The sequence below is a fragment of the Cheilinus undulatus genome, linkage group 4, assembly GCF_018320785.1.
Source record: "Cheilinus undulatus linkage group 4, ASM1832078v1, whole genome shotgun sequence".
Classification (NCBI taxonomy): domain Eukaryota; kingdom Metazoa; phylum Chordata; class Actinopteri; order Labriformes; family Labridae; genus Cheilinus; species Cheilinus undulatus.
Genome location: NC_054868.1, coordinates 53,437,159 through 53,444,456, shown reverse-complemented (window position 1 = coordinate 53,444,456; position 7,298 = coordinate 53,437,159). Strand labels below are relative to the sequence as shown.

The 7,298-nt window shown below is 34.8% G+C and overlaps 1 non-coding gene across 1 annotated transcript; it reads left to right on the top strand.

The window, feature by feature from the left end:
* Positions 1-5,992: 5,992 nt before the first annotated feature.
* trnam-cau lies at positions 5,993-6,064 on the top strand. The gene has a single exon. It is a non-coding gene; the product is annotated as a tRNA-Met (tRNA).
* Positions 6,065-7,298: the final 1,234 nt, after the last annotated feature.

Below are 7,298 nucleotides of genomic sequence, written 5' to 3'. Positions count from 1 at the left end.
TACTCTATAAAACAAACTCTGACTTTAGTAACTCGTTAAATTAAACTCTGGCTTTAGTAACTTCATAAATTTATGTCTGACTTTAGTTACTCTATAAAACAAACTCTGACTTTAGTAACTCTATAAATCAAACTCTGGCATTAGTCACTCTTTAAATTAAACTCTGGCTTTAGTAACTCCAAAAAATCAACTCTGACTTTAGTTACTCTATAAAACAAACTCTGACTTTAGTAACTCTATAAATCAAACTCTGGCATTAGTCACACTTTAAATTAAACTCTGGCTTTAGTAACTCAAAAAAATCAACTCTGACTTTAGTTTCTCTTTAAAAAAAATTCTGACTTTAGTTACTTTATAAAACAAACTCTGACTTTAGTTACTCTATAAAACAAACTCTACCTGAAGTTACTCTACAAATAAAACTCTGACTTAAGTTACTCTGTAAATCCAACTCTGACTTTAGTTACTCTGTAAAACAAACTCTGGCTTTAGTTACTCTATAAAACAAACTCTGACTTTAGTTACTCTATAAAACAAACTCTGACTTTAGTAACTCTTTAAATTAAACTCTGGCTTTAGTAACTTCATAAATTTATGTCTGACTTTAGTTACGCTATAAAACAAACTCTGGCATTAGTCACTCTTTAAATTAAACCCTGGCTTTAGTAACTCCAAAAAATCAACTCTGACTTTAGTTACTCCATAAAACAAATTCTGACTTTAGTTTCTCTTTAAAACAAATTCTGACTTTAGTTACTTTATAAAACAAACTCTGACTTTAGTTACTCTATAAAACAAACTCTGACTTTAGTTACTTTATAAAACAAACTCTGACTTTAGTTACTCTATAAAACAAACTCTGACTTTAGTTACTTTATAAAACAAACTCTGACTTTAGTTACTCTATAAAACAAACTCTGACTTTAGTTACTCTATAAAACAAACTCTGACTTTAGTAACTCTTTAAATTAAACTCTGGCTTTAGTAACTTCATAAATTTATGTCTGACTTTAGTTACGCTATAAAACAAACTCTGACTTTAGTATCACTTTAAAACAAACTCTGGCATTAGTCACTCTTTAAATTAAACCCTGGCTTTAGTAACTCCAAAAAATCAACTCTGACTTTAGTTACTCTATAAAACAAATTCTGACTTTAGTTTCTCTTTAAAACAAATTCTGACTTTAGTTACTTTATAAAACAAACTCTGACTTTAGTTACTCTATAAAACAAACTCTGACTTTAGTTACTTTATAAAACAAACTCTGACTTTAGTTACTCTATAAAACAAACTCTGACTTTAGTTACTTTATAAAACAAACTCTGACTTTAGTTACTCTATAAAACAAACTCTGACTTTAGTTACTCTATAAAACAAACCCTGTCTTTAGTCACTCTATAAATCAAACTCTGGTTTAATAACTCTATAAATCAAACTCTGGTTTTAGTAGACCTATAAATCAGACCCTGGCTTTAGTTACTCTGTAAATCAAACTCTGGCTTTAGTTACTCTATAAATCAAACTCTGACTTTAGTTACTCTATTAACCAAACTCTGGCTTTAGTAACTCTGTTAAAGACGGTTCCCATCGGTAACTTTGGTCTTATTTTTGTGTTTTTTTTTAATGAAGCAGAGATGTTGAGGGAGTTTTGATGTGGCGTCCATGGCTGAGCCGGTCTTTGAGAGCTGGATCAGTTCAGTCCGTCTGGATGGATGTAAACAGCGGGCCATAGAAATGATGATGGGCTGTAGATTCTTCACAGGCGGGCTAGTGAGTCCTGGTCCTGGGTCATCATTGTAGACGGATGGTTAATGCTGAGTCTGCAGGCACCGATGGAGGTGTGGTCAGCTTGGTTTCTGCTGACTCAGGGTGGAGGTTAATGCTCAGTGTAAACAGGGTCTTAGTAACTGAAGGGACCATGATCTGGCCTCATTAAGGGGGCTTCTAAAGGGCTAACTCAGTACCAGGAGGGTTTGGGTCCGTGTGCTGTCGGGCCTTTGGGTCTAAAACAACGAGTATTTCTATTGATCTGTCTCTGAAAACGCACACAAATGTTTTTAGGCAGATTACATGTAGCTGCTGTAGAACTGTGTAATCGTTCCTGCTCCATCTTCTGTCTCATCCATGCACAGATGTTTCTGATTCCATTATGTGAGTAGAAATGTCTGACACCAGCCCTGCTGTTCTCATCATGTCTGTCTCTGCTTTGGAATAAATGTATTAAATAAAGCGTGCTGACTGAAGCTCTGCTCCATAACGGGCCGCTGTGATCTTATCTGGATTATGTTTGTTTGATAAGTATGGAGGGCGATTAGGGCCAGACATGAGACGGGAAAATAAAAAAATAGGAGCAAGGTTTTTCCATAAAGTGCTCTGAGACAGGAAGTCAGAAGGATGAGAGAAATGTTGGAATGAAATTAAAACAATAAAAATAGAAAAAAAAAACAGAAACCCTTTTAGATGAATAAATCAAACTTTACTGCAGAATCAGAAAATACTTATCCCTCACAGATGTGAGAATGAATGTCTTTATTTTTATATATAACTTTATTCCCAACAGTTCAGCCGTTCTTCATTCTCAACATTTCAATATTTTTTATTCTGATACTTCAGCTTTTTCTTAATTCTCCCATTTCAACTTTATTCTTCACATTTAGACTTTTGTATTCTCTGTATTTGAATTTTCCTTTTTCTCAACAATTCACCTTTTCTTTCATCTACGTCAGCTTATCTTTATTCTAAAAGTTTATTTTCTATTTTTGACATTCTAACTTTTCTTCTTTTTCCTTTCTTCTTCTCTTGTTCTTCCTCAATTTTTTTTTTTTTTTTTTTTTTTTGCATTCTGACTTTTATACCTACATTTTTTCATTCTGGAATTTTCAGCTTTATGATATTTTTTAAAATGTCATCTTCATTTTTTAACAATTCTGCTTCTTTGATTCACACTGTTGCAACATTACTTTTTCTGGACTTCTTTATTGCGGAGATTTTGTCTTTATTCTTTAAATTTTGCCCTTTTTATTCTCAAAATTCAATCTTTCATTTATACTTTTTAATTTTTCATTTGTTCTTAATATTCCAGGGTTTTTTTTTTCAACATTTCTGTATTCTCATCATTTTAACTTTTCTTTCCTCTTAGAAATTTTATCTTTTTTTATTCTTTTTTCATCACTCCTAACATTTTGTCTTGGTTTATTCTTGGCATTTTCACTTCATGCAATTCAACTTTTTTCCTCAATATTTTGAACTTAATTTCAGAATTTCTGCTTTTATTTCTGATATTTAAACTCTTCCTTTTTTACATTTAAACTTTTCCTTTTTCTCTGCATTTTAGATTTTCTTTATTCTTGACATTTTTAAATAACCTGTAATCACAACAATTTGAACTCCTTTTCTCCATAATTGGGCTTACTTCTATTCTAAAAAAAAAAATTTAAAAAAAATTATTTTTGGATTTTCAACTTTTCTTTCTTTCTTTTTCCTTTTTTTTATATACATTAAAATGCCAAGAAAAAAAAACTGTGTAAAAAAAAAAAAAAAAAAAATATTTTTGGATTTTCAACTTTTCTTTCTTTCTTTTTCCTTTTCTTTCTTTTTTTTTTTTTTTTTTTTTTTACACAGTATTTTTTTTTTTTTTCTTGGCATTTTAATGTGTCAGCCCTGTGATCGACTGGCGACCAGTCCAGGGTCCACCCCGCCTCTTACCTAATGAGTCCTTCTACCTTATTCCTGAGGCGGGTTATAAAAGCAGGTCTTTCTCTCCTCACAACCTCTGTAGATACAGCTGTGAATATTTAATGAAAAATAGGAAAATAAACATTTGTAGAAGTTGGTTATTTCCATGTCTGGGGCCAAAGAAATGCCCACATGCTGACATGACAGTTTTACTTCTTCAATATTATCTGTTGTGTGATTTAATAAACCTAAACATGGAGGCAGTATGTGGGCATATCTCTCTTTTTTAGAGTGTATTACTAAATGTGAATATGAACAGATTTCCAAAGAACACCTGAACGCTCCAGAGCAGTGTTACTCAATCCTGCTCTACCAAAGAGCCAAACTGTTGAAAAATACCTTTGCAAGAGCCACAAGTGGTGAAAAGTGGCAATAAAAATAAGTTAAAGCTGGCAAAAAGCAGTAAAAATGGGTGAAAAGGGGAAAAATTTGGGAGAAAAAGTGAAAAAAGGGTCAGACAGTAACAAACATGGGTAAGAAGTGACAAAAATTAGTTACAGGTGGCACAAAATGGCCCAAAATTGGCAAAATTGTGGGAAAAAAGAGTGAAAAATACAGAGCCTGGGAGGTGACGTCGTGTTTTTTGTTTTTAATACACACATGCGATCTAGTATCTCGCACGCGGATTTTATTACCTCGCACTCGCATTTCATTAGTATCTCGCACATGCGTTTTTATTCGTATATCGTACGTGCGTTTTAGTCGTACTTCGTGTGTGCGTTTTATTCGTATCTCATACGTACGTTTTATTCGTATCTCGCACGTGCGTTGTATTCATACCTCGTGCGTGCATTTTATTCTTATCTCGTACATGTGTTTTATTCATACCTGGTGCGTGCGATTTCTCAGTATCTCACACACTAACGAGATAATAAAACCCACGTGCTGGATACTAAATTGCAAGTGCGAGATACTAAACACACGTGCGTATTAAAGAAATAGACATGTTCATGTCACCTCCCGGGCTCCGTAAAAAAGTGGCTAAAATGGGCAAAAAGCAGTCAAGAGTTGCAAAAATGGGCAAAAAATAGAAAACAAGTGGTATTAAATTGGAAAAAATGGTTTAGGAGGACGCTGCCTTGGTGGCAATGACTGGTAGAAAAATAGGGGAAAAGTGGTATTTAATGGAAAAAGGTAGCCTTAATGGAGGAAAATAGGCAAAAAATTGTGAAAAAGGGCTAGAATGTGATAAAATGGGCAAAATAATAGGAAAAATGGGTAATGGCAAAAGATAGCTCAAATGGGCATAAAATTGTTTTTAAAAAAAACTATAAAAGCGCAAAAAATTGGATAAAAGTGGCAAAATTTGGTAGAAAAATAGGGAAATAGTAGTATTTTATGGAAAAAGGAAGCTGAAATGGCTGAAAAGTGGCAAAAAGAAGTGGCAAAAATGAGAAAAAGAGTAAGATAAAAGTGGTATTTAATTGCAAAAGGTAGCTTTAATGGGGGAAATTGGCAAAAAAAATGTGAAAAGGGCAAAAATGGGGAAAAAAGTGGCAAAAAAATAGGGAAAAAAGTTGTATTTAAAGGCAAAAGATAGCTTTAATGGATGAAAAGTCGGCAAAAAATTTTGAAAAAGAGCAACGAAGTTTCCCCTTTTTTTAAGGTTCTCTAGGGGTTTAATGTTAGAAAAAAATTAAGACATAAAGGGCCACAAATAATCACAAAAGAGCCACACGTTGAGTATCACTGCTCCAGAGAAATATTAAAGCGGCTCTACTCTGCCCTCTAGCGACTCAGTGGTGAAACATTGAACTGAGCTGGGGGACAGCAGGGTACTAAACTGCTGTCATTAGTGGTGTGGATTATTAAATATTATATTTTATTAAATATGTTAAATATTAGTGCTATCTAAAGATGATTTAATGCTGAGACTGGAGATAAAATGACGGGGACTTTACATAAAGAGATTTCGGAGCTCATAGTGAAACAGTCACAGTTAGATTCGGTTTATTCCGAGTCACAGATTATGTTTACAGGTTTAGTACCTAATATGGTGTAAAGTTCCGGTAATGAACCTGGAAACATGTCAGACTGAACCGTTCTGTTCTGTCTGTGCTGTCCGTTCATAACCGCGGTTTGAGGCGGGAAAAGGCAGAAATAAGGCTTTGTGCGGGAAGAGTTTACTTTTTATACACTCTGGTTTATCAGCATTCGTGAATGAGACTGATTTTCATACATCCATAACCCGTTACACGCCATTTATCTCCGTGTCTTTGGTGAAATAGACGCGATGGGACCCGGTTGTCTCCGTACAGCAGAGTGGCGCAGCGGAAGCGTGCTGGGCCCATAACCCAGAGGTCGATGGATCGAAACCATCCTCTGCTAACGGCTTTATGTGTTTCTTTTTTCAAACATGAAAACATCTGTCTGTTCTTTTAACGATAGTTAACTGGTTCAACATTAAATCTAAGTGCTCCTACCGGATTTAATATCACAGACACCCATGGTAGCTTTCACTTTACATTATTTCACCTGTTAAGAACGCCATCGTTGATATAAAACGGCCACTTATCCCTTTAAAACACCTCAGATTTGACTTTCTCCTGTCAGTACTACCAGTCAAGGGTTCGTTGTTGATAAATGAATAACGTAGAAAAGACTAAAAGACTTTTTCATTTGTTGTGAACCGTCCTGTCACCAACATTGCTTCTAAACTCGCTCATGACTGTGAATCTTTCTCATCAGACTCGGCTACTTTCGCTCTCCATCTCTAACCAATCACATGAGAGCTTATGTCCCCTCATTCTATTTCTTACCAATCAAAACAGACCTCCTCTCCATTTTCTTACCAATCTAATAGGTTTCTCTGTTTTAAGTCCCGCCTCCGCTGCTTCGACCAATCAGATGTCTGTTGCTGCCTCAGGACGGGGAAGAGAAGGAGTGCTCTTACAGATACCCACACTGAATCTGTTATGTCTTCCTCTGGTGTGATTTACAGCCTGTAGATCGAATGTTTCAACTGAAGATTAAAGCTCGCTTGGTTTACAAATTGAATTATTTAATATTGATTATATATGAGTACCAATTTCCAACATTACTGTTAATGTATTCTAATTTCTGTTTGAGTTGTCGCTGTAGGATTCTGATCAGCTGTTTCAGTCGTAGCTATGATGGATGTCTACATCTACAGCTTTGCGTCCCGCTCCTCTCCTAGACCCAGGCACCGGTAGCACTTCACCACACAACTGTCTGTAAGGGAAGAGACGCTGCATTAAGACTATACAGTATGATTCCATAAGATAGAATAAATCACATGATATATATGATATAAAATGATAAAACACAATTTAATTTTGTTTAATATATACATGTATGTATGTATGTATATATGATTCTTCTCCCTCTGAGTCAGCAACTCAACAGCGCCACACAATGGTGAGAAGTTTATCCTCTTTCATCAGAAGTTAGAGGTTTTAGCATCATTGTGAAATAGTAATTCAGATTAATCTGAATGAACAGATTAACAGACGTGTCAGCTCAGGAAAGACTAGAACAACATCAGAAGAGATGAGCGGTGGTCTGTATGCTCAAACAGAGGCAAATGTTGTAAGTCTGCTCT